Raw genomic sequence first — 27,664 nt, forward strand, 5'->3', positions numbered from 1 at the left:
TGGGCCAAATAATCAAGTTTAAGTGTATGTGGACCCCAAAAAACAAAAGCTTCAATTTTCATAGAAATGTAAGTTTATTTCAGTAGCGACATGCTGAATATAAAGGGATGAAATAAATGACTCATCATTAACATAAAATAATAGGACATTGTAATAAAAATTAATATGTTTTCTTGAACATTAACTTAACAGACACTGAATAACTGCACAAACTAATAAGCGTAACGCAAATATATTTTTCTTGTTCTCCGAAAGTGAAATAATCTCTGTTGCGCACACCAAACAAGTCAGTCTAAAACTAATGACATGGCAATCGGCTGCTAAAATGTTCGCTGCTAGTATTAGTGGAGTGAAATGGTGAGCCTGTGCATAAGGCGCATAAGGGAAATGAATGTAACATGAGTATAGTAATCAGTCATTAGCGAACATTGTAGTTTGTTATTAATAGCTTGTGCCCCTGTGCACAGATTTGTGCACATTGAAAAGAAATTAATTAGAAGGTGGCCTGCGGGGCGGGACTGGGCAAAATGGGCCAGACATGCCCTGAAGCCAACTTCTCACGGTCCCTCCCTGGTCCACCGCACCTGGGGCTGTGCTGTGGCTCAATGAGTGTCTGCGGAGTGAACAGGGTCCCTCTGGCAGGTGGGGTCCCTCGGCCTGGCCTGCGGGAATCAGGCAAAAGCCGGCTCTCTGACTTCCCCTGAGGAGTCCCGGATTGCAAGAGGGCAGTTCTTAGGTGACACACTCTTGAATTGGGCTCCCTCCTCTCTGGTTCTGGGGTGTATCACCCAAGAACCGCCACTGCCAAGTCACTGCAGCTTGGCAGCTCCTGCATTGAGCATCTGCTCCGTGGTGGTCAGTGTGGGTAATACCTACTGGATGGTCGGACGGTCACTTAGCCTTTGATATATATATATATATATATATATATATATATATATATATATATATTATGTATAACAGGATATTGTAAAAATTAAGTGATGAAATTTTTATTAAAACGTTTCTTACATAACGTTATATTGGCTGTGCTGCAAAAATATTTGTTGTGGCCCCAACCAGTTTGACTCAGTGGATAGAGCATCGGCCTGCAGACTGAAGGGTCTCAGGTTCGATTCCGGTCAAGGGCATGTACCTTGTTGCTGGCACATCCCCAATAGGGGGTGTGCAGGAGACAGCTGATAGATGTTTCTCTCTCATCGATGTTTCTAACTCTCTATCCCTCTCCCTTTCTCTCTGTAAATAAATCAATAAAATATATTTTTTAAAATAAATAAATAAATTTTATTTGTGGGCCGCATGTGGCCTGCAGGCCATGAGTTTAATGAGGATGATTTTAATGAGGATTAAATCCCATTATATTTGGGAATGTATATGGCATACACTATAAACTTAGTCAAATGCTCGTTGAATTCAGATCGGATTTTCACAGGTTGGGAAAAATATTTTTATTTTTGTCCCTTTACAACCTATAATTACTGTGACTAAAATGGCCTAAATTGTCACATTCACTAGGAATGTGAGTCTAAACATTCTGGATCTGAGCATCCCATTTGTGAAGCCTGAAGGAATGCTGTGTTTGTGCTGTGCCCCCGGAAAGAGGGGCTTATTTATTGAGACTCCATGTTATCTCTGTGCCTATAGACAAGGCGAGAGGAAGACGTTCTCCCAGCCTCCAAAGCGGGAACCTAAAATACATTTTCTTATAGAAGCTGTGCTATCAATAGGATTAATTTGTCACGGTTTCCCCACAAAAGCTATTCATCCTTAATATAATTAAACAGCTGTGCACCTATGAAAATATAACTATACTCACCATATTTCTTATAACAAATGAGCCTTTCTCTCAGGTGGATCTAGACTTAGTTTATAGAAACCTGTTACCCTTCATTCTGAGCAAGATTTTTGAAGAATGTAAATTTCTTAAACTTGTTCCATGTCCAAACCAAAATCTCTGTACTCAGGAGACTTGTTAATACAGTAATATTATATTGTTGCTTAAGAAAATTTTATGCTTTGATGAACAGTTATAAGAATACTTTCTCATATGTAATTTTGGAGAGGAGTGTAAAATAATAGAAGAAGAAGAAAAAAAACCTTTGGGTTAGTGTGCTGGGTTTATTTTTTAAAAGATATAATATGTCTGCTTCCCCCCTCCCTTTTCCACAGTTTTCTTAATTTCAGAAAGTGTGGCTTTTCTTTTTTGTGGTTGTTGTTTTTTGTTAATCCTTACCCGAGGATATTTTCTCCATTGATTTTTTCAAAGAGAGTGGGAGGGAAGGATAGAGACAGAGAGAAACATCAATGTGAGAAAGACACATCAATTGGTTGTGCCCTCCCCTCCCACACATGCCCCATCCTGGGTGGGGATTGAACTTGCAATGGAGGTAGGAAGTATGGGATTGAACCCACGACCCTTCAGTCCGCAGGCCGATGATCCATCCACTGAGCCAAACCGGTAGGGCCAGAAAGTATGACTTTTAGAAAAGAGCTCTATCTTTGATATTGGTGACTTGTTGTAAATTTAAAAATAATTACAGTAATTTAGAGGTATTTCACGTTAATGGAATTGTTAAGAATAGTCACGACATTGTTCTAAATAGATAGCCATATACAAGCATCTTTTCTCAATTATTAGAAAAAAGATTTGAAATATGTTCATTTTGGGAATTGGTGCAATGGTAATACCTCCCACAAGTATTATTTATATGGAGATATAATGTTGTAACACTCAAGTGAAAAGCTCTGCAAGTTGCAAAAACACTATGTCAATAATATTTTGAAATTATCTGTGAAAAGGACATCTGAAAGGAAATGAGGAGTTCTGGATCCTAGCCCTTTTATCACTGACTATAACCTTTAGCAAGTCAACCTTTTAGCTCTGCCTTCTCTTCTTGAAAATTAAGACAGGGTCTGAGGGATTGCCCATCCTTCCTACTGTGAATTTCTAATATTCTTGTTATTAAAATTTGAGATGAAAAGAAATTAGTCATACTGTACATAGAATGAATGTTTCACTAAGAGTTATTAATAGTATAATTTTATATTGCAAACTGGTCTTTAAAAAACATAAAAAATTCAATTTCATTCTTTGTGTCTAAGTGTTTTGTGATTTATGTGCTATTTTTTATCAGACTTCTTTATTTTGAGACAGAAAATATTTTTAGGTGAATATCTTACCCTTCTCATTTCATGCCACCTCTCCTTCATTTCCCAACCCCCAAAATACCCTCCCCATGAGTACACACTTTAAAAGTAAGTCTGGTCCTAACCGGTTTGGCTCAGTGGATAGAGCGTCGGCCTGCAGACTGAAAGGTCCCAGGTTTAATTCCAGTCAAGGGCCTGTACCTTGGTTGTGGGCACATCCCCAGTAGGAGGTGTGCAGGAGGCAGTTGATCGATGTTTCTCTCTCATTGATGTTTCTAACTTTCTATCCCTCTCCCTTCCTCTCTGTAAAACATCAATAAAATATATTTTTAAAATAAATAAATAAATAAATAAAGGTAAGTCTGGCACAGGCTGATGTGGCTCAGTTGGTTAGAACATTGTCCCATGCACCTGCACCAAAAGGTTGCCATTTTGATGGTCAGGGCACATGCCTGGGTTGCAGCCTCCATTTCAGGTAGGGGACATGCAGGAGGCAGCCAATCAATGTTCAGATGTCACATCTATGTTTCTCCTTCTCTCTCCTTCTCCTTTCCTCTCTCTCTAAAAATCAATTTTTTAAAAAAAGTAAGTCTGAAGATTGTAGGTTCTATCCAGTTGATCAGGTGGGGGCACATGCAGGAATCAACCTATGAATAAATGCATAAATAAGTGGAACTGTGGGCCAGTCTCTCTCTCTCTCTCTCTCTCTCTCTCTCTCTCTCTCTCTCTCTCTCTCCCTCTCCCTCTGCCTCTCCCTCTTTCTCTATCCCTCCCTCCCTCTCTCCTCCCTTCCTCTCTCCCTCTCTCCCTCCTTCTCCCTCCTTCCTCCCTTCCTGCCTCCCTTCCTGCTTCCCTTCCTCTCTCTCAAATCAATAAATAAAAATTTTACAAAACCACACAAGTCTGACAGTCACAGAGCCACAGAGTAGTTGCAGAGGCATCCTGACAAATTCTGAGGAACTGCTTTCTGCAGTAGAAATAGAACAATGCATGGCAACTATATTGTGAAAATATAATCCAGAGGTAGTAAATATAGGTATAATTGTCCCAAATAGCTACATAGCACAGTTTAAGGGGAACTGTCATTTCTTCACTTTCACACACACACACTTGCTTTCCACCTTTTTTCTCCGTTCTCTGCAAAAAATAATTACAACTATAAATATTAGTCTTGGTAAAGATATATACTTAGTTTTTTTACTGACATGGTTAGCTTTCAAAAGATCATTACTCTTTAATCAACACACATAGGAAGCATATGTGAACAAAGATGCTCCGTCTGGCCACAGGGCTGTCTGATTTAGCTGTCCAGTTGTCTAATAAGCTCTAGTCCAGAAGGAGACATTGAGCAGAATGAAGATCCAGAAATAATAATTCATCAGACTTGGCATCTCATTGACCAAAGCAGCTCTAGCATTATGGTGAGGCCAGCACCTGGGCTGGAGCATTCCTGCTTGGCCCCTATCAGCTGACCCCAGGAAACCTCAATGCTGTATGGAACACTCCAAAGGAAGGAGCCCAAAGATTCGAGTCAGATGAACACCCACAGGAACCAGGAGAGACTGTAAAGCTAAGGAAGAATTCTAAATTGAGCAAAAGAAATTTTACTTAGGTCAGTGAGGTATTGGAGAAAGTATTTGAGGGTCCACCAAATGACTTTAATTTATAGTGTGTTTTTTGTTGTTTTGGTGTGTGTGTGTGTGTGTGTGTGTGTGTGTGTGTGTGTGTGTTTATAGTAAGAGCTTTCAGGTTACAGTAGGCATGTAGCCATTTGCTAGGCGAACAGCCAGGCAGATGATTTGTGATGAAGCTTCATATCCCTTGCTCTGATGTGTTTGCCCTTACTGTGGTTTGGGACATTATAGGAATCTGTGAGGATTATTTCTTAAAAGAGTTAAATCATAAGCTGATATTATTCCTGGGGCTTATTTATATATTTCCTAGTGTCTTAGTACGCGGCTTCTTTTATTTTGTTAGCATTTTGAATTGAGAAGTTACAAACTACCTTATTAGTAGTAATGCTTAGCTATGGCTAGCATACTTTCAGCTTCCAGGTAAAACTCGTTTGCCAAAATTTCACCAACATTCAGGGCTACATGTACTTTGCCAGAATGATCACTGTGTTGATTGGGTGGGGGTGCCTCGCAGTTTTGCTAATGTAACAGATAATGTGGTACTCTACCTCTGTGCTCTCATAGCCCTGTATTATTTTGTACATATCAACCTTCCAAAGGCCAGCAGCTGCATCTATGCCTTAGGACTGCCTTTGAGCTGCTGGAAGCACTGAGTGAAGACTTTAAGCAATAACTGACAGGTGTCAGCTTTCTTGGCCCAGAGACGTGTATCTTACACCATTTGCCAATGTCTCCCATGGGGTTAAGTTTCAGTTGTCTTCTGTGATAGATAGTTTACTAATGTACCCTATATTAGCTGCTTGCCCTTCTCTTACCATCTTTCCCACCGCTCTTCCAGTTAGTCTGAATCTCCTAAATAAATTATGTGCACCTCACTCAGGGTCTGCTTCCTTGGAAACCCCACTAAGAGCTACGTACATAAACCCCCAAAACATGGTAATCTTCCTATTTAATTATGAAAAATTGTTTAGAGTAAGTGGACAGATATAAAGGTAATATATTTGCATTTGTAGGGTACTGAAAAAACTTAGTGTTATAGATCCCTCTCCTTTCTTTGTTCCCCCAAGCTTAAAATTAGTAGCCATCAAATACTAGTAAAAGTTAACAAAGTTATGTAATTAAATGGGTCTTACTTACATAATCAGCCTTTAATAAAATTCTAACCATAACTTTAAAATACTAAAATCAATATGAATAGTAAAGTCCCAATACAGGAAGTAAGGAAAAATTTCATTTTAACTTAAAAATTGAATATAATTATAACAAAAAATGTACTGAGACCTATAATCTAAATAAAACTTAATATCCTTAAAATACTCAAATATAAATGTTTAGGGCTACCTAAAAATGCTAAAGAACTGAAAACAAATAGTAAAGTAATAAGATTCTAAGACACTAGAAACTAGTGTTCAGAGCACTCAATATATCAAATAAATGAATAAAATACTTAACGGCTGTTAAGAGTAAAATGTCCAGGTTCATCCATGCTGTCACAAAGGGTAAAATTTTCTTCCTTTTTAAGGCTGAGTAGTATTCCATTGTGTAAGTGTACCATAAGTGTTTTATACACTTGTCTACTGACTAGAGACCCAATGCACAAAGATTCGTGCAAGAATGGGTCTTCCTTCCCCTGGCTGTCGGCACCGTCTTCGCTCTGGCAGAGCTGCCTTTCCGCCTTCCCACATTGCCCAGAAGCGCGGAGCTGCTGGGGCGGTGCAGAACACCTGCGTCCTTCTCCGCCCCTGGCCACTTGGCACCTGTGTATGCAAATTAACCTGCCATCTTTGTTGGGTTAATTTGCATACTCCTGATTGGCTGGTGGGCATCACAAAGGTAGTCAATTTGCATCTTTCTCTTTTATTAGTGTAGATGGGCTCTTGAGCTGCTTCTGAATCTTGGCTATTGTAAATAACATAAAAGTGTAATATGCAAATCAACTGAACAACTGAACAGCAGAACGACCATCCAGAAGTAAACCACTCTATGACACGCACTGGCGCTGGGCCAGCTGCTGGCAGCCAGGGAAAGGAAAGCCCTGATAGGCCCTGATTGCCAGCCAGGCCTAGGAACCCTACCCGAGGGGTTATGGATTGTGAGAGGGCACAGGCCAGGCTGGGGGAAACCTCCCCCCCCCCCCACAGGAATTTCATGCACGAGGCCTCTAATTGTAAATAACACTGCAATGAACATAGAGGTGCACATATTCTTTTGAATTAGTGGACCTAGAGAGTATTATGCTAAGTGAAATGAGCCAGTCAGAGAAGGACAAGTACCATATGATTTCACTCATATGTGGAGTTTAATGAACAAACTAAACTAACAAGAAAAATAGAGACAGACTCAGAGAGAGAGCATAGCTCTGGTGTAGTGGGTGAGAGGACTGAGAAAAAAATAAAAGGAAGAACTCCCGGTCACAGACAATAGTGTGATGATTGTGGGACTTGTAGGGGGAGGTGGAAGAGTGTATATGGGGGGATAAATGGTGATAGAAAAAAGTAAAGAGAATAAAATAAAAATGTAATATAAAGTAAAATGTAATAAAATGCTCAAATGAAAATATTAAGAGCAATTTAAAAATACTGAGAGCATTAGACAGATACCATTTTAACACACCAAGAACTGAATTTAAAAGGCAATCTCTCAAAGCCACAATGGTCACAGAGCACTCAGGGGAGCCTCATGGGTAAAGAGACCTAGGTCTAATCCAAAAAAGATCAAGGTCAAGACAGTAGCTGAGTTTAACCTCCTTAGAACAAATATGCCCATTCTCTTGATCTGTGGGAAAAGTGCCAGGTAAGAGCTTGGTCATTCTGGAGAATTCGTTTTGGGGAGCCCAGGCTGATACCCATTGGTCTAAGGCCTGTTTGCAGACTGTCTTTAAAAAGATACTTACTCTGAAAGAAGAGGGAGAAATCAAACCATGTCAATGACCCTCAAATTCCTGTTGCATTTCCCACCCTTTTAGTAACATTTTGTAAAAGCTGATGATAGACCTACCTAATAAAAGAGTAACATGCTAATTGACCATATCTTTGCAACGCCCACCAGCCAATCAGGAGTGAGCATGCAAATTAACTCAACAAAGATGGCAGGCTAATTTGCATATGCAGGCGCCAAGTGGGCGGGGCGGGGCGGGGCGGGACACTTGTGTCATTGCCATGGCGATGGCACAGGTGTTCTGCACCACTCCAGCCACTCTAGGCCTCTGGACAGCGTGGGAAGGCAGAAAGGCGGCTCTGCGCTGGAGCAGAAAGGCTGCTCGAGACAGAGCAAAGGTGGTGCCAGCAGCTAGGGGAAGGAAGACCATTGTTGCATAAATCTTTGTGCATCAGGCCTCTAGTATGTAAATAAGAAAACAAAGAGTAACTCAGGAACTTTAGCTGTGATGAAGACCCAATGATAGCAGGATTTAAAGCCTTTGATGGTAGGCAGGCCACTCTCTTGTCTCCACAAGTCTAATCTGTATCAGCCTGTATGTATTTCCATGAGTTACCAGCCTGCAAGGTAAATGCAGTATCTTTCTTCCTTCTTTTGCTGTTTGACCAGTTTTGTTTATATCACAAGTTGAGAAACTACTGTCTATTTCTTCCCAATGCTTTGATTTTTATAAACATTTATATGTTTTATGATACAAATAATTCCAAAGACAATATAGCATAGTAATTAGGAACATAGGCCCTTGAGCTGGATTGCCTAGGTCTAATGCTGGCTCTGCCACTTACTAGCTAATGCCACCTCTCCTTTGACTTGATCTCATTTGTAAAGTGGGCATGGTAAGAACATACTATTCCATAAGGTTGTTTGAGGACTAAATAACTTAAAAATAAAATTCTTAAAATAGTGCCTAAAATATATGAATGCTTAGTGTGTGTGTGTGTGTGTGTGTGTGTGTGTGTGTGTGTGTGTGTGTGTGTACAGTACATTATGGATAAAATGTGAATTTATAAAATTGTTGACATATATATAACTGCTTTTATATGACTATTATGGGGGAAAATGCATTCTAATTACTGGTCTACTGACTTCAAAAATGAAATGTTTGAAACATAGCCTATTTGTGAGCAAAGTACTGTCATTTTTGCTTATTTTTTTCATGTACTATTTACAATGTTTCCATGTGATAAAAAAAACAACAACATTATATGTCATTTTGTGTAATACACAGTCAGGTCTACTTGGTAGCTATTAATAACTTCATTTTATGTTAACAGTGAGTGTCTCTGGGTGATGAGACAATAGGACCTAGAAGAGGAAGAGTTGGCAAAAGAGAATTAGATGGTCACACAGGGGAAAATTTTCATCAAGTGGGTGGGGATATAAAACCCCTCTGGGACAGCCAGGCCAGAGTGGCTCAGTTGGTTGAGCATTGTTTGCCTGTCTGATTCCAGGTCAGATCACATACCTGGGTTACGGGTTTGATCCCCAGTCAGGGGGCTAATGGGGGCTTTCTGACTCTCTCTCCCTTCCTCTCTCTAAGCATGTCCCCCAGTGAGGATTTTAAAAAACAAAACAAACAAAACCTTCTGGGAAATCTAAATCTTTTCAAAACATATAATCTATACAACAGACAGGGAATGTGGCATCTTTAGCAGCCTTTAGACAGTTAAGGCTATGAAAGGCCTGCTTTGTGGGAAGAGCTTGATGTGGAAACAGTGTTTGTCAAGTTGTGTTTCAGAAAGTATTTTAGAAAGTCCTTAAGCCTCAGATTCAGATTTCTTCAATGTTTACATTGTTGCTAAGACTGCAGTTTCAAATGTTGTGTTTATAAAAAAGTGTTCTTTGATTACCTTTATAATAAGTAAATGTTAAGTGTTATTAAGCTGACTGTATAAAGTAAATCCATGCTGATAAAAACAAAACACTCCATTTTAAAAAGTAAGTTGAAATTTCAGCAAGTCCAGTGATTTACCCAGGTAGCAGCACTGCTGTAATACCGTCTGACTCAAAGCTTCCACTGCTATCCCTGTGTTAAACAGAGGAGAGGTTGGAAATCTATAACAATTGGTATGGCCCAGGCACCAACCAATCTGAGTGGATGCCAGGGTCTTGGAGGCCCCCTGTGCTGCCAGATGGTATCTCATTAGTGGTTAGAACTCTTGGTGGGCCACAGGGTCCTAGAGAAAGGCCAGGTGGAGTGGCTGGAGCAGTGGCCATTTCCCAACAAGCATGGAGGTCTCACTCTTTAGTATTCTAACAACTGGTGTAGCCTCACTGTTCATTCTGACCAAACATTAGATATATCAAAATATGTAATCATGATGTACCTAATGTTATAATTAGGTATATAAAGTTTTGTTTTGTTTTGTTTTGTTTTGTTTTGTTTTGATTTTTTACAGAGAGGAAGGGAGAGGGATAGAAAGTTAGAAACATCGATGAGAGAGAAACATCGATCAGCTGCCTCCTGCACACTCCCCACTGGGGATGTGCCCGCAACCAAGGTATATGCCCTTGACTGGAATCGAACCTGGGACCCTTCAGTCCGCAGGCCGACGCTCTATCCACTGAGCCAAACCGGCCAGGGCTAGGTATATAAAGTTTTAAATACTGTTTTAATTTTTGTTTTTATGTTTGATGTTTTTTTTTTGGAGGGGGACACATTTTAGGATTAGGCATAATTGACACTTCCTTGAGATTTCTGCTAAACTATCCTAATATATAAAAACCCAGGGTCAGTCACATCTGCAATGAACGGAGACTCAGGCTGCATGGTCAGCAGGCTCTGGTGGGTGGGGACTTGTGGCAGCGGAAACGGGGATGGGGGAGGCAGGGTTGGCACTAACACTCACTCACAACCACAAACACACAGACACACACAACGCTCACCAGCTCACAGCCTTTTCTCCCTTTCTTTCCCTCCCTCCCAGCTCGCTCTCAGAGCCTCTCTCAGAATGGGAAACAAAACAGACTGGGCCTGAAGAGGCCTGGATGGAAGGGAGGGCAGGCAGAGGGTGGAGCTACCTCCACTGGCCCCGCCCCCTCCTAGCCAGAAAAGAGGAAGAGGGACACAGGGAGGCAGGGAGGCCTGGAGGACTGCTGAGAAAAACAAAGAAAGACAGACTGGGCAAGATCAGGCCGACAGGGGAGGGCAGTTAGGGGTGATCAGGCAGGCAGAGGCAGTTGGGGTGAGATCAGGCTGGCAGGGGAGAGCAGTTGGCAGTGATCAGGCAGGCAGGCAAGTGAGCGATTAGGAGCCAGCAGTCCCAGATTGAGAGAGGGATGTCCCCGATTGGAGAGGGTGCAGGCTGGGCTGAGGGAACACCCCTCCACCCCTGCACGAATTTCATGGGTCAGGCCACTAGTTATTACATAAATATCTGGTTCTTTTTCAATTACATTGATTGATTGGTTGATCAATTGATCAATTGCCAGTTAATATAGGTTGCCTTTATGTTTAGTCAGCCATTTTGAAAAAAATTATGAACTAGCAATAATTTGGTGGAGGAAACTCACACCATACATTCTTTGGCCAAAAAAATTAAATAGTTGTAAATACCTTAAAGGACTTTATTCTTTTGCTTTTTTTTTCTAAATATAAATTTGCTGTCATTTATAAATTTCCTCTTGTTACATATTCTCTATGCACATCCAAAAAGAATAAAACAAAGCTAAGTTTTACCTAACAATCTTTATAATATATGTTTAAATTTACTAACAACCTAATCTCTTGATTTCATAATATGGAAGCAACAGAAATCACTGATGATGTTTATTTCACTTTCACCTTTTCTGTGTTCTGTGAAATGTATTATTTGAAATTCAGATTTTAAGCATTGAATATATTGTTTTTTGGTTTGCATTGCATTATTTTGTGGAATTAAAAGAGTTAAGTATCCTATCTAATAAAAGAGTAATATGCAAATTGACTATCACTACAACACACAAGATGGCTGCCCCTATGTGGTTAAAGATGGCTGCCACAAGATGGCCAGCAGGGAAGGGCAGTTGGGAGGGACCAGGCTTGCAAGGGAGGGCAGTTGGGGGTGATCAAGCCTGCAGGGTAGGGCAGTTAGGGGTGACCAGACTGGCAGAGGAAGGAAGTTGGGGACGACCAGGCCTGCAGGGAAGAGCAGTTGGGGGCAGTCGGGCAGGCAGGGGAGCAGTTAGGCATCAATCAGGCTGGCAGGGGAGTGGTTAGGGGGTGATCAGGCTGGCAGGCAGAAGCGGTTAGGGGCAATCAGGAGGGCAGGCAGGTGAGCAGTTGGGAGCCAGCTGTCCTGGCTTGTGAGAGGGATGTCCGACTGCCCATTTAGGCCCAATCCTGCCGGAATCAGACATCCCTCGAGGGGTCCCAAATTGGAGAGGGTGCATGCTGGGCTGAGGGACACACACCCCCAGTGCACGAATTTCGTGCACCAGGCCTCTAGTATTAACTAATTTTAGTTTGAATTGTATGTAATTATCAATATTTAGCCTATTTTGATCAATAAAAATAATAATTTTACCTCATGCAATCCAAGAGGGAGGCATCTATTGCCAACATATTGACTGCTTTAAGATAATTGATTTTCATTATTTTTTTATGAATGAACTGAATATTTCATTTTACTTTTTGTTTCAATTGCTTTCAGTTGCAACCATCCAATCAATAGATATTTTTAAATATATTTTTTTAATTTTTATTGCCCATGAACCCATCTACTAAGTTTTACTTCCACATACTGATTTGCAGTTTATTGTATTGAGTTAAAATTTGTATTATATATATTACTTAAGGTGCATTTTATTATATCTGTATCTGCAGTGCTATCTGCAACTGTATTCTCAGTGCTATTGAGCCATCAGAAAAATTACAGCATTATAAATGCCAGCAGTATAAGGAACCTTTAATATTTTATTAATATTGAGGAGCATTGGGACCTATATGTGGTAGTAAGACTTATATGACTAATGTAGAGCAAAATATCGTATAATATTTTGGCTTAAACATTTAAGTAGTTATTTTTCTGCATAGTCATTTCATTTCATTGTAAACAGAGAAGATGGAGCAAATTTCTGGAAATATTTCAAATTGAAATGTATAGTTTTGGATTTAGCACCTTTGAAAGATCTCAAATGATAATTCCATTTATTTCTTATGAACCTCAAAAACGAAACTTGACAGGACAGTCCTCTAAGCCTGAAAAATCTCTAATAAACAGGAATGACTCAGAAGCTCTTTTTGGTTACAGTCTCTCATATTCAGAGTTCACTTTTTCATCTCTCAGTTATCTCACAGAGTCAGTAATGACCTTGTCTTTGTTTACTCCTGGAAGTAATTTGTGTAATACAGACACCTTTTTCTGTTTATAAGGATTTTAGTCTTATGTCAATGTGTTATTTTCTCTAACAAAACTACATTATTTGGCAGGTTGGCATAGAATTGCTGCTCTTGGTAGGACTTGAAATATTGTTCTCTTTCGGTAAAAGATAGCTATTTCCAGACATTGTAAAATCAGGCATTACTGCTTGCTCACAGAATTCCTCACTAATATGGTTTCTTTTGCTGTTATGAGTGCCTGCACCAAAATTCTTCAGGAAGTCTGAGCCTTGTGTTTCCCCCAAATGCTGCAGCTTTGATACTCTAGTCACATGACCCTCCTTCCCACACATCACCAAGGAGGATATTCCTTATCTTCTGTGTGTTTAATTGCATTTTTCTCTACTTGTCATTTTATTCTTTTAATGTGTTGACACATGGGGATTTCTTCACCTCCTTGCACAGAGTTCTAACACCTCTCCCTAATATCTTTTTGTTCTTGTTAGAAATTATGGTATAATTTAAATGTTTATTTTACTGTTTTTTCTCCGTTATTTTCCTTTATAACTTTTTTATTATTGTTCCAAAATGCAAGTATTTGTTGCTTTTTTTTTTCCCTCAGTTATATCTCTTCTCTTAGCTTTGGATAATACTTTGAAGATTTATTTTCACTAAGAAGAACTCTACATTTTGGAGGGTTTATTTTATTTATTTACTAGAGGCCTGGTGCATGAAAATTCATGCACTGACGGGGGCATCCCTTAGCCCGGCCTGCCCCCTCTCACAGTCCAGGAGCCCTTAGGGGTGGGAGGCAACCCAGTGATCAGGGGAAGGCGACGCCCCATCACACCTCTGCTGCTGCCACTGCCGGCAGCACAAGCCTCAGCCGGCCCTGGTCACCTGAGCTTCCAGCGGCCCTGGGCAGCTGAGCAGCCGCCATCTGAGGCTTGTCTGCACCTCGGACTGGCCCTGGGCGGCTGGGCAGCCAACATCTGAGACTTGCCTGCGCCTTGGGCCAGCCTTGGGCGACTCGGGGGCTGAGGGGACTGGGGGACTCCGGCGGCAGGCGCGCGGAGTGGCGGGCCCAGACTTGCCACACACCTGCTGCCCTGGCAGGGCTGAGGGGACAGGGCACCGCCATCTTGTGGCTGTGAGCGCCGTCATCTTTGAGGGCGTGGCAGTCAATTGGCGTATTCCCTCCTTATTGGCTGTGGGCGCTGCCATATTTGAGAGTGGGGCAGTCAATTATCATATTCCCTCCTTATTAGCTGTGGGCGCCACCATCTTTGAGGGTGTGGCAGTCAATTAGCATAATCCCTCCTTATTGGCTGTGGGCACCGCCATCTTTGTGATGTGTGATGGTCAATTAGCATATTCCCTCTTTATTAGATAGGATTTATTTATGTTTGAAAATTTGAAAAGTCACTTTGGCTGAAATATGCTTTGTATAAAAAGATAATGCATGCCCTAACCAGTTTTGCTCAGTGGATAGAACGTCGGCCTGCGGACTCAAGGGTCCCAGGTTCAATTCCGGTCAAGGGCATGTACTTTGGTTGCGGGCACATCCCCAGTGGGGAGTGTGCAGGATGCAGCTGATCAATGTTTCTCTCTCATCGATGTTTCTAACTCTCTATTCCTCTTCCTTCCTCTCTGTAAAAAAATCAATAAAATATATCAAAATAAAGATAATGCTTTACCTTATCAATGCCATAAATATTAGAAGGGGGGTGTTTACATATTATAGAACATTTAAGTTACATGATTTTCTTTTGTTTTATATAGAGGACATTTTTTATAAAGCCTTTTTTTGAGTTCTGATTCATTATTTTCTTAAGTTCCTACAACACCTAATAATTTGTTTGGTTCAATACAATGGAATCACTTTTAGACCTATTGTCCTTGTTACTACCATGTAAATAAAGCATTTTGGTTCATACTCTGGAGCTGTTTTTTTAAGCATTGACATAGATTTATGATAGCTGCATGAAATCTATCTTTATTATGTTTTTCTTTGGGATAATAGTGTCTTTTATGTCAGCTGCCCAAAAATTCTATTATAGCATCATTAAAATACTTCAGAATATGTGAAACTTCTTTAAGGCCTTCTAATTTTTGTTCTCTCTCTCTCTCTCTCTCTCTCTCTCTCTCTCTCTCATTCACACAAAGAAGCACCCATGCACCCATTCTTTGTTGAGCTAAATTCCATTTATTTTGCAATTTTTTATCTGATGGCATGAGTTTCATCATCAGTCCCAAGATTTTTGTTTTATTTTTTATGTTGGCCCACCATCAATTTATAGTGTTTTGTTTGTTTCAACCTGGGAGTTAGTTTAATGTATTGTGTAATAAAATGCTGGTACAAATAATGCCTATTTTTTTCCATATCGCTTTAGCAAATTAAATATTAAATGTGTGTGAATTTCTATTGTCTGCCTCCAAAAAGGGGCAGTACAACTTTGGTGTTTGACTTGTGAATGCTTTCTTTCAAAGCATTCTTCTCTTGTTTGCTTATAAAATGTCTTGTACTTCCTAATCATAGGTTCGTAAAATCATGGAGTTGGAATGGACCTTCAAGGTTATCATATTTCAGAGGGAATTTAAGCATACTTTCTCATGTTGAAATTCTTTATTTGCCCAGTAATTCCATCTACACTTACACTTTTAGCGTAATCCTGATCACTAGAATCAACAGTAGTTGTCATCATTGCTTTTCTTCTTTTCCCTTCTTTTTTTCCTCACAACTTCCTAGTATTGAAAAATAGTTCATTTCTAGCATTCTGGAAATTTAAGCAACTGCTGTTGGTGATGATAAGAAAAAGAGGAATATGATGTTTTAGAAAAGAAAATGGAGGTGATGTCAGTGGTAGTGATATTTTTTAAGTAAGCCATCCTATATAATAAAGGGTAAATATGCAAATTTACCACAATGCCCTCACAAGATAGCTGCCTACAACCAGGCCGGCAGGGGGTTAGTGAGGGATGATCAAATGACTGAACAAGCAGGCTGCGTGGGGCGACCAGGTCGGCAGGGGTGTTAGTGGGGGATAACCAAACAACTAAACAAGCAGGCTGCATGGGGTGATCAGGCTGGCAGGGGGTTTAGTGAGGAATGACCAAATGACTGAACAAGCAGGCTGCGTGGGGCAACCAGGCCAGCAGGGGGGTTAGCGAGGGACGACCAAACGACTGAACAAGCAGGCTGCGTGGGGCGACCAGGCTGGCAGGGGTGTTAGTGAGGGATAACCAAACGACTGAACAAGCAGGCTGCATGGGGTGATCAGGCCAGCAGGAGGGTTAGTGAGGGACAACCAAACAACTGAACAAGCAGGCTGTGTGGGGCAACCAGGCTGGTGGGGGGCCATGAAGGGTGACCAGGCCGGCAGGGGGCCGGGGGGCAGTTAGGGGCGACCAGGCTGCCGGGAGGGGCAGTTAGGGGCAACCAGGCTGTTGGGGTAGGTGCAGTTGGGGGCGACTAAGCTGGCGGGGGGGGAGCAGTTGGGGGCAATTAGGCCAGCAGGGGGGGGAATGAGGGGTGACCTGACTGGCAGGGGGGCAGTTAGGGGTGAACAGGCCAGTAGAGGGGGACAGTTGGAGGTGACCAGGCCAGCAGGGGCGTGCAGTTAGCGACCTGGCCAACAGCAGGGGGCAATTAGGGGTGATCAGGCCAGCAAGCAGAGGCAGTGAGGGGCGATCAGGGCGGTGGGGGGGGGCAGTTAGGGGTGACCAGGCAGGCAGGCAGGTGAGCGATTAGGAGCCAGCAGTCCAGGATTGTGAGAGGGATGTCCAACTGCTGGTTTAGGGCCTAAATTGGCAATCAGACATCCCCCAAGGGGTCCCAGATTGGAGAGGATGCAGTCTGGGCTGAGGTGACACCCCCCACCCCCCACACACACACACACACACGAATTTCATGCACCAGGCCTCTAGTGGAAAAGATAAAAGAGTATATACTGCTAGATATGTGTAAGAGAGACAACTGAGTCAGGACTCAGAAAGGCAAGAGGCAGAACCTGAAAAGGTGGGAGGAAGATAACACCTACCATCCTAGTCATAAACTTCTAACAATGCCATCATTTGAATGGAGGAAGAAAGTAAAGTCACTCTTACATCTTTTATTTGCAAAGGTAAAATAGCTTTATAAAATATAATAAAGATATATAGTTTTATAGTATATTTCTATACACTGTCACAGAGGAAGTCCTTGAAAAGTTCTAGTGCATAAGTGGAAATTATTTCTTTTAAAAAATGTTTTTATTGAATGTAAACCTATTCACATAATCCTTCATATTGACATGATTTCAGTCTTCTAATCTGCTTTTTCGGTACAGCATACTCATTTTCTCAATCTTGAGTTCTCAATCCACAGTAGTTTTTCAAGGACCTTATTTTTCAGGTTGGTATAAACTATATAGAATTAAAGTAATACATTAACTGCTAGCCCATTTGCTGGGTTTCAACCCTAACAGCTCAACAAACCCAAATGGATAAGAAGACTAAGGTCAAATTTATTATTGCCAGAATGTTAATATGCATGCTCTGGTACTACTTTTGGCAAAATATTGTTCTTAATTCTTTGTCTTCAGAAAGGTCAGCTCTTAAAGTGGTTGCTTATTAGTGTACCCCCAAATCACTCACTGGTATTCTCCAAATAAAAGATGTAATTAAAATAATTGTCTATCAGAACCAAATAGATTACTTATTCCAGCTGAAAAGATTCCCTGTCTACTTTAGATGGACATTTTTAGATTATGCTTGTGGGGATAAGAATGTGAAAGAAAGGATTGCTTCTTTTCTTTCTTTAGTGAAAATATATAATTTATTTGTAATACCTTGAATAACTTGGTTATCAACTTTCATAGAGAGAACTTCAGGTGCTACTGAGCCAGATAATCTGAACAAATTCCAGGAGGACTAAAGACAAGGCTTAATTTGGTGGACAGGATTTAGAATTACCAGTGGTTCTTTATGTTGAAAGTGACTTAGGCATATGCAATAAGAAACTTATGCTGTTTATCCCAAAAAAAAAAAAATAGAATATTGCATTAAAACCAAAAGTTTTACAAGGTCCACTAAAAGAGTAATCTAGAATAAACCTAATAATGGTCCTAATTGGTACTTAGCAATGGCTTGAATATGTTCAGATTAAGATTATTCTTTGTGATAAAAAACAGTTGAGAAAGTAAATCTTCCATGGAGTGCATAATTGGAGCTCTTAAATGGAAGAAATTTGGAATTTTTAAAAGCAATTATAGGCTAAAATATTTTTATTTTTTGAATATTTGTTTTCTGTTGACATAAAATACTTTATGGAGTTTTATTTTCTATACTTTCTTACTATGATCTGTTTCCATTAAGTCATATATGAAATTTGTGAATTAGAATTCTTTTTAAATAGTCACCTATCAGATCAGAATGAATGGGTTCTCGAGGGCTATGAAATTGCATACTGCTAATGCTATAAAAAGCAATCACCTGTAAAAGTTTATGTTTAGATATAGTCCCTATAGCTCAGGGAAGTAGAAAGTATATTTTCTTCCTATAGAAAACTGCCATATTTTTACATTAGGAGTGCAGTAATAATTTAAGAAAGCAGTTTTTTATTTTTTTAAATTGTTAAAAAAAAAAAGGAGGTAAAACCATAAATTTTATATCCCAGTATTGAACCATACTTAAAGGATCTTAATTAGAACAGGCTTATAGAACATTATATTCAGAAACAAGACTGAGGCTTTTAGGGTAACCCTTAGTCTCACAGAGGCCTTATTATGTAAATTGTACAGAAATAATAGAAAGTATGTAGATCTAAATGGGGACTTACTGTAGAAATCATCTTTTTGTGAAGAAGAGAATTAGAAGTGGACCAACCTGTCATTCTCTTTAGAGTGGGAAACCTGACAAACCTTGCAAAATGTTGGAGGGTATAAGGCAGGAATTCATGTGAAGATATATTAGGTAAGTCTTCCAGAGCTACTGGAGATTTTAGTTTAATGGATGGGGCCTTCAAGAATTACTACAGTCAATTGTAGACTGCATGTGTTTGAAACCCAAGTCTGCCAGTTTTTAGCTGTAAAACCCTGAGTAAGTTAATCTCTCTGACCCTCAATTTTCTTATTTGTAAAATATAGATTAAAATATCACTTCTTAGGATTGTTGTGAGGATGAAAGTAATTAATGCTACTTAGAATTTAGCAATCAATAAATGTTCTTATTAGGGAATTTAAAAATGAGGAAGTCTTAGCAACTTAATGGGACAAATGTTGGGGGTATTTAGCAATGTCTATTATCTAGAAGTTTGTATTTTTTAATCATTAAAGGTAATATACATAAATTGAATTCTTTTGTGATGTGGAATATTGTGTGATTTAGAGTTATTGGTTCTTATTAAAAATGTAGTTTTCCTAAGGAAACACTAAATCATGTCTCCTATAACTTCTGAATTAAGTATATTAAAGGACCCCCAACTTATGGAAAAAAATGTTCATTCTTGTTAATTCGGTTGTTATTAATAATGGTAATTAATATACTGCTACTCTCAGTTAACCCAGATTTCCTGGATTATGAGCCATTAAAAGAGTTAGCTATGGAACTCCTCAAAAGAGATGGGAAAAATCATGCAGCATAGGGAGACTACAGTTTTTAAATCATTCATAGTAATAGAGTATAATAAAGAGACAAACAGTTCCTCACCCAATTATTGTAAAATACTATACTATACTCAATCTACTTAGAAGGACCAACAAATGAAATCATCACATATTTATTTAATGCTTTTACTGGGACTTGCTGGAAAATGATAATCTACTTGAAGGAATAAAACAGACATGCCAAATCCTAAATAACAACAAAAGATAAAAATAAGGGACCATAAGTGAATACCTGATTAATTAGTAAAGTAATTTGCAATAATTAGTGTAGGAAATCAGAAGGCAAAGAAAGCTTTTAGTGTCAGATTGATGGAAATTTCCTTCAAGGAGGAAGCAGTATCTGAGCCAAGTTTTGGTTGACCAAGAGATAAGAGATAAACAGCAAAAGGCAACTGGGGTCAGATAGTAGAAGATGGGAGTCTTGCCAAAGGACACTGGGACTTCGTTTCATAGCTGCAGACCATAGAGGCAGATGTACAGCCCACCATAGATTTTAGAGGTAGAACAGCTTCCTCTTTGTGAAGACATTTGGGAAGCCCATGACTGTTTAGCAGTTGTTAAGCAGCACGGGCCCTGAGGGGGGATGGGGAAGGTAAACTGTAGTCAAAAATTGAAGATTGATGCTAACTTCATGGGAAACCTGAAATCTTTAGCAGTATAAACTAGGTAGGTGCAAGAAAACAAGTATAGTTGTCTTTAAAGGTTAAGTAGTAATTGAGATCACCATCCTTATTATGTATAGCAGAGACTCAGATGTTTACCTCTGTTTATTAGACATTTCCTTTTTCAGAAAAAATCTAAAGGGTATGTGTGTATGAATATATTATTTTCATTGCGAAGTATTTCTGGACCCATTTATAAGAATTTTCACAACTAAAATGCTAACAGCCTATTCATTGTTATTTTTAGTAAGTTATGTTAGTGTGTTTGTGCTCTTGAGGGAAATGGTTTGACACTTTTTCTTTTAAAACACGTTGGCTTTGTATTTAAACAGAGAAAATTATGCTAGAGAGTTTTTTTTCCCCTATTAAGTTAGGGACAAAAAATTTTAATTCTGAGACATTGAGGGCATGTTTCTAGTTATATATGAAGTTCTAGGTTAAATTTTCATTTTGTAATATAACCTAGATTTGGTTGGTTGTTTGTTGTTGTTTGCCACAAGTATTTTATTGATTACCTGCAGAGTTTACTTAGGAGAATACCAAAGCTTACAAAACATATAATCCATAAACATTATTCTAGCTTATCTACATTGATTTATTGCTGAAGTTCTATTTACTGTATGTTTAAAGTTATCTCTTACCTAGTGGGTCTCAGGATTATCTTTTAACCTTTTGCACTCAGATGTCGAGTGTGACTCGACATGGTTAGCATCGGTAGCAGCTCTTTTTATACTCTTTGAATGTATCAATAATTTGAAATATAAAAAAATCCAAATAAATAAGTTTGTATGAAAAGAAACTCCAGTTTTTTATTCTACTGCCGTGCTTTGTAAAATCTGGGGTATTTAAAAAATTAAATCCCGAGTAGAATAAAGGAATCGAGAAAAAAGCAAGCGAGTGCACAGGGTTAATATTAGACATGTAATCTTGGAATAAAACTCAAAAATATTTTTATAAATGCTAATGAGGTCAATTAGGAGTCAGTGTTCATAAATACTTAGAGCACTGTTTTACTGGGACTGTAGACCTTTGTCTTTAAAAACAGAGACACCATGGCCTTAGTCTAGTTCTTCTGAATCAGGATCTCTAGGCCTGTAACCTGGGTTTTTACATTTTAAAGTAGTACCTTTGGTCCTTAAGTACCTTATAGTTTGGGATTCTCTGAAATTACCATTTATGTAATGCTTGGATCCATGTAATCTAAGATTATTACATAGTTGTTGAGATAGGTGTGTGTGGGTCATGGAAACATTGAAGTCATCTATATATATAAAAGCCCAGTGACCAAACAGCGGAATGACCAGAACTACCAGTTGAACATTCGCTATGACACGCACTGACCACCAGGAGGCAGACACTCAATGCAGGAGCTACCCCATGGTGGTCAGTGCACTTCCACAGTGGAATCACAGCTCGGCTGACCAGGATGAGCGGCTCTTCCACAGTTGCCGATCCCCACAGGCCATGCTCCCCACTAGTGCACAAATCTATGCACTGGGCCTCTAGTTTTAAATATTTAGTAATCAGTATTTCGTATTTCAGTAGTTTTTATAAACCTGAGTAGACAGTATTTTTTTTACAGTTAGTGTTTTATTAATTAATCTATAGAAAGTAAGGCAAATAGTTGCAGTGAGATTATTTCTTACCTTAAGAACAAATATACATCTTTAATGCTTTTTAAAAACACATGGGCCCAGGCCCCGCATCATACAAATTAATCAAATATCTAAGGAATAGGCTGAATCTTGATATATTTTAAAAAGTTCCAAGTGTTTTTAATGTGCAGCTGCAACTGAGAAACAGGGATCTACACAAATGACCAAAAAGAAGAATGATGTTGCTAATCCAAAAATTATTGATATTTGGCTTGAGAATCCATACTCCAAACCACATACTAAAAGTATGACACTGTAGGATCCAAATCCTATTTTCCCTAACTGCTTGTCTCTGACCCATTTTTAAAAAATCAAAGAAAATTAGGATTAAATTTTTTCAGCAAAGAACATTTTACTCTGGGTAATTTTAGTTCCATTTTAGAGGCAATTTCTCTTTAAAGATCTCTGCTAAGCTTCACTAGTTTGGTGTAAAGTAATGATTAGGCAGTTTAATTGATAAGGGAATAAACTTTTGACCTTTTCATGGGGACAGATATATTTAATCAGTTGATTTTTATTATTTTTGGCATTTATAACCAACTCAAATGTAATCAAGAATTATTTTTCATTATCTATTTTGAACAAGGAAAATATTTTCTGGAGTGTGGCTATGTTCATGTAGTACATCAGAATCAATATGTAGTACATCAGAATCAAAAGTCATATTTTAAAATATGTTCATAGGAACTAGACAGCCAGATAAATTTAGTACTGTAGAAAGTGCTAAACTTAATGACATGGATTACAATATATGTCCTACAGAACTTTGTGATTCTTCTAATGTGAAAATTTCATCATTATTACAGTTTATTTACATAAAACACATTTTTTGATATACACCTCCCTTTGTCCAAACTCATTAAAGAAAGTAAAAAAGAATAATTTCAATATCTGCTTTTACATTTAAAATAAATGAGACCATATGTATAAACTCAAATTTATGATATTTTCTCACGTTTCTCTTTTAGATGTTTATTGAGAATATCAGTTTCTGCACGTGGGCAGTAGATATTGAAGGTTATATGGTTTACAGAAAACATCTTTAAAAGATAGACACTCAAGGTAAGTAATAACTTTAGTCTCATAAATAATCTCATTTAAATGGTTAAGGTTGCCAGATTGTAATTTGACTTGCTAAACTTGCTTACTTTTTATTGCTGGCCCTGTCTAAATGACCTGACAACCACTTTCATTTGTATTCAGAAACATATTTTTATGCCCTAACACCATCTTGACAGGAAGTATCAGATTTTATTTACCACAGGCAGTTGATAAAATTGGTACATTATTATGGAAGAGAGCAAATCCATTAAGAAGAATGAAGAAGTAGCTTCTATCAACTGTGTGAGCACAACTCAGTCCATAGAGTTTTACTTGAAAAATAATTAAACAAGAATTACTATTCACTGGACTATTTAAAATATATTCATTAATCTGTTCTTTAACCATATTAAGAACTTGTTCTTTAACCCTCCAAAAACCCTGTCATAGTTTCAAATATAGTATTGCCTCTGAATACCAAACCTCTTGTCACTATTTCTTGTGTCCCCAAAGATTATTCTTGAACTAGCATATCCTTTTACTCAGCATGTTCTGTTCATGCCTTCGGTGATAACATGCTTGCATTACTAAGCAAATTTTTATATACATTTTGCTAAATTTTTGAGTGAGATATGAAGGGTACAAAATATAAATAATGGTGCGTGTCAGATGGGCACAATGGAACCTTGGAGAGTACGTGGCCTGTAAATGGGGCACCTCTGTTCAGCTCTATAATTCTTTCAAATCATATTTTTTATGTTTTTTTCGAAAGAAACCAGAAATACAGATTTTGAAAAGTTCTAATTTTTCAATATCAGCATAACATTTGGCAGTCAAAAATACACTTTGGCCACTGTGTGAGCCAAATAAAACAGTTTATAGCCTTTGTTAGGGGAATTTTTTTCCCTTTCTTCTGTTTCTTTATTCTTTTAGAATGCAAGTACTTAGAATCTATTTTTTCTCCTTAATTTGTAGTTAGCAGCTTAGTGATTTTGCTAGTTTTCTGTGATGACTATTATTGTCAGAAATGACTTCTCTTGAAAATATAAATGATATAAATATTACTTATTTTTAATTCATTTGTACAGTTATATATGGTGAGTTGGTTACTTGGGACAGCTATTCAATTGTTTCCTGAATTATAATAATTACACAGTTATTTTTATAGTTTCTTCATCTCCACAGTCTAAAATGGAGCCTTCTGATTTGGAAAAGAAAATGGAATCTTTTTTTTTTTTTTCTCTAATGGACCTTTTGCATAGAGAACAGAGTAAATCATTCTCCTCAGTCCATGGTACACTGTCATCACTGGTCCATACAAAGCACTTAGTTATATTTTTTATTTATTTTCTTTTTTTACAAAAACATGTTTTTATTGATTTTAGAGAGAGAGGAAGGGAGAAGGATATATAGAGAGAAACATTGAAAAGAAAGAAACATTGATCTGCTACCTCCTGCATGCCCCCTACTGGGGATTGAGCCTGCAACCCAAGCATGTTCCCTGACTTAGAATAGGTGACCTCTTGGTTCATGGGTTGATGCTCAACCACTGAACCACACCAGCCAGGCCTAATGTAACTTGTTTTTAGGGTCTTTTAGGATCTTTAAAATATATGAAGCAAAAAACAATAGAGTTGCAAGGAGAAAAAGACAAATCCACAGTTATAATTAGATATTTCAACTTTCCTTTCTCAACAATTGTTCAAAAATGTAGACAGAAATCAGTTAGTAAACAAACCTTGAACAACTGTAAAATCTACCCTGACCCAATTGCCATTTATAGAACATATATTCAATAACAGCAGAATATACATTCTTTACCACTATGAGAACATTCTCCACGATAGACCATATGCTGGGCATAACACAAGTCCCAGTAATTTTAAAAGATTGAAGTCATCCAGAGTAGGTTCTCTGTAGAAAACAGAATTAAGTATCAAACTAAAAACAAAATAATGTGAAAAAAAGTCCCAAATATTTGGTAATTAAGCACTATACTTCTAAATAACCTGTGAGTCAATTAGAAATCATAAGGGACATTGGAAAATATTTTAAATTGAATGATAATACACAACATATCAAAATTTGTGGAATATATGTTAAGCAGTGCTAAGAGAGAAATTATTTCAAGAGAAGGAAAAGCAAATCCATTAGTAACTAGAAACAAGGAAATAATATAAAAGCAGAAATCATATTTAGGAAATACCAAAAGATAGAGAAAATCAGTGAGCGCAAAAGGTGGTTGTTTGAAAATATCAATAAAATTGATAAATCTCTTGCTAGGCTGACCAAGGACAAGAGAGAGAGAGAGAGAGAGAGAGAGAGAGAGAGAGAGAGAGAGAGAGAGAGAGAGAGAGAGAGAGAATGAATTGAAATAGCCAGTGAGGAGTCTTGATGATGACAGCCTTTAACTTCTTGAATCACCTTATTGAAATATGGCCTGGCTGCTATCCCTTATCTCTAATGGACAGGTATCATTCTTGGATCTGTCTTCCTCTTTTATGGGATTCCCTTTTTCTCTTCCTGTTGCTTAAACCTTTTCTTAAGATTTTGCTCTCTCATTTTTGTGGAGCCAGTCCTCTGGGGAATTCTTTTTTTTTTTTTTTTTAATATATTTTATTGATTTTTTACAGAGAGGGATAGAGAGTTAGAAACATCGATGAGAGAGACACATCGATCAGCTGCCTCTTGCACACCCCCTACTGGGGATGTGCCCGCAACCAAGGTACATGCCCTTGACCGGAATCGAACCTGGGACCCTTGAGTCCGCAGGCCGACGCTCTTATCCACTGAGCCAAACCAGTTTCGGCTCTGGGGAATTCTTGAGAAAGGATGTATAGGAAATAATTTTTTATTCTCTCTAACATTTCCATGAACATTAGATCTTTTCACTTTGCCTTCATTTACGTTGCCTTAAGGTAATTAGGAATAGCTATTTAAAAATGTGTTTGCACCACCATTAAAAAATACTTTCTCTCTGCCTTATGTAGTCCCTTTATCTGCATGAGGAAAACATTCTGAAAAAGTCTTTCATAAGGAAGAAAATTCAAGAAGACATTGCTATTAAAAGAATCAATCCCCTTAGATAAGCTTTATTACCCAGAATTGTGTTTAGCAAAAAAAAAAAAAAAAAAAAAAGTATTTATTTGTGTAGATTTCTTGTAAGTCACATTAAGATTCTTTTCGTCACTAATATTAGCAAGATTTAGTATCTAGAAAACTTGGTATTTCTTTTGAAATGCAATGAGGTAGACAGTCTGGTAACCTAAGTGGTCAATGGGACATCTGTGAGCTAGAGTAAGCCCTGGGTCCTATTGTTGTTTCATATAAATATGAATGGCTTTGCCTCATTGATCTGAAATAATTGGGATTACTTTACTGTGTCAAACAAAGGAGATTTTTTTTTCCTGGGCCAAATAGTGTGTGTGTGTGTGTGTGTGTGTGTGTGTGTGTGTGTGTGTGAAAAAAATATAGATATGTATATATTTTATATATATAACATCTATACATATAAAAGCCAAGCGATTGGAACACCAGAACGACCGGAACAATTGGTTTCTTTGACATGTACTGTGGCCCTGATCAGCCCCCGCACCCTGATTGGTGGTGGGGCCGGCCGGCCAACTGCCCACAGCCCCTCCCCCTGGCCTCCCCGGATCTGATTGGGGCCAATCGGGACGGGCTGGCCGGATCCCACCCAAGCATTTATTCATGCACCGGGCCTCTGGTATTTTACATATAGCTTTTGAAGTACCTCCATCAACATTTACCAAACTTTAGAAATTAATAGTTATTACATGAAAAAAATATGTGACATTATATTTGCCAAAACTGACCACAAACATATTTCTATTCTCACATGCTCTTCCAAAACCTTTTTACTTTGTCATCAGGAGGTGTAGTCTCTTTCCCTTCTCCATGAAATCTGGCTGCCTTGATGAGTAGTGGAAGTGACACTAGATATCTTCAGAAACTTAGTCATTAAAGATACAAGGGCTCTATGTGGATTTCTCTCTCTCTCGAGATGCTTGCCCTTAGAACTCAAACGCCCATATTGTGAGGAAGGCCAGGCCAAATGAGGAGGCTACCACCACACCAGGCTCGTGACTGAGCAATTTTCAGATAATTCCAGTCCAAGGCCTTCGAGCTGCCCCAGCTTGCACCAAGTAGAGCAGAGGCTAGCTATCTCTCCTGTACTGTGCTTGAACTTGTGAACAATATAAGTGGTGTTCGTTATGTAGCAATAAATAGCTGGTACCAGAAGGTTCTGTTTTAAAGTAAGTTTGGAAAATACTTACCGAACATCATAAGAAATTTCTCTGCTATGGGAAAGCCTTCAGTGGGCTAATATGTGATGCTCTCCAAGAAGATCATAGTTGCTCTCCAAGATCATAGATAGGGTATATATTTTTCATAGAGCATCTCATGTGTCATCATTTGAGAATACTTCTCCAAAGTCATCATTTTAATGCCCATGTATTCTGTTAACAAACCATCATGCTCATCTTCATTCTTCTGTGCTTGAACATTTAGGTTATTTACAAGATTTAGCTATTACATGTGTTTTGGTAAAAAAAAAAACACAAACACAACTTGCTTTCTCTTTTAGTTATTTCCATAGACTCTATTCTTTGGAGTAGTATTA

The 27,664-nt window shown here is 38.6% G+C and overlaps 1 long non-coding RNA gene across 2 annotated transcripts in view; it reads left to right on the top strand.

The window, feature by feature from the left end:
- The window catches only part of LOC114230499 (uncharacterized), a 120,602-nt gene that overhangs the window by 59,850 nt on the left and 33,088 nt on the right, over positions 1 to 27,664 (top strand). For both annotated transcript variants that reach the window (XR_008557562.1, XR_008557561.1), the window contains exon 2: positions 22,947 to 23,040. This is a non-coding gene — a long non-coding RNA (uncharacterized LOC114230499). The remainder of the gene's footprint in view (positions 1 to 22,946; positions 23,041 to 27,664) is intronic.

The sequence above is a fragment of the Eptesicus fuscus genome, chromosome 11 (assembly GCF_027574615.1).
Source record: "Eptesicus fuscus isolate TK198812 chromosome 11, DD_ASM_mEF_20220401, whole genome shotgun sequence".
In the NCBI taxonomy this organism is placed as follows: Eukaryota; Metazoa; Chordata; class Mammalia; order Chiroptera; family Vespertilionidae; genus Eptesicus; species Eptesicus fuscus.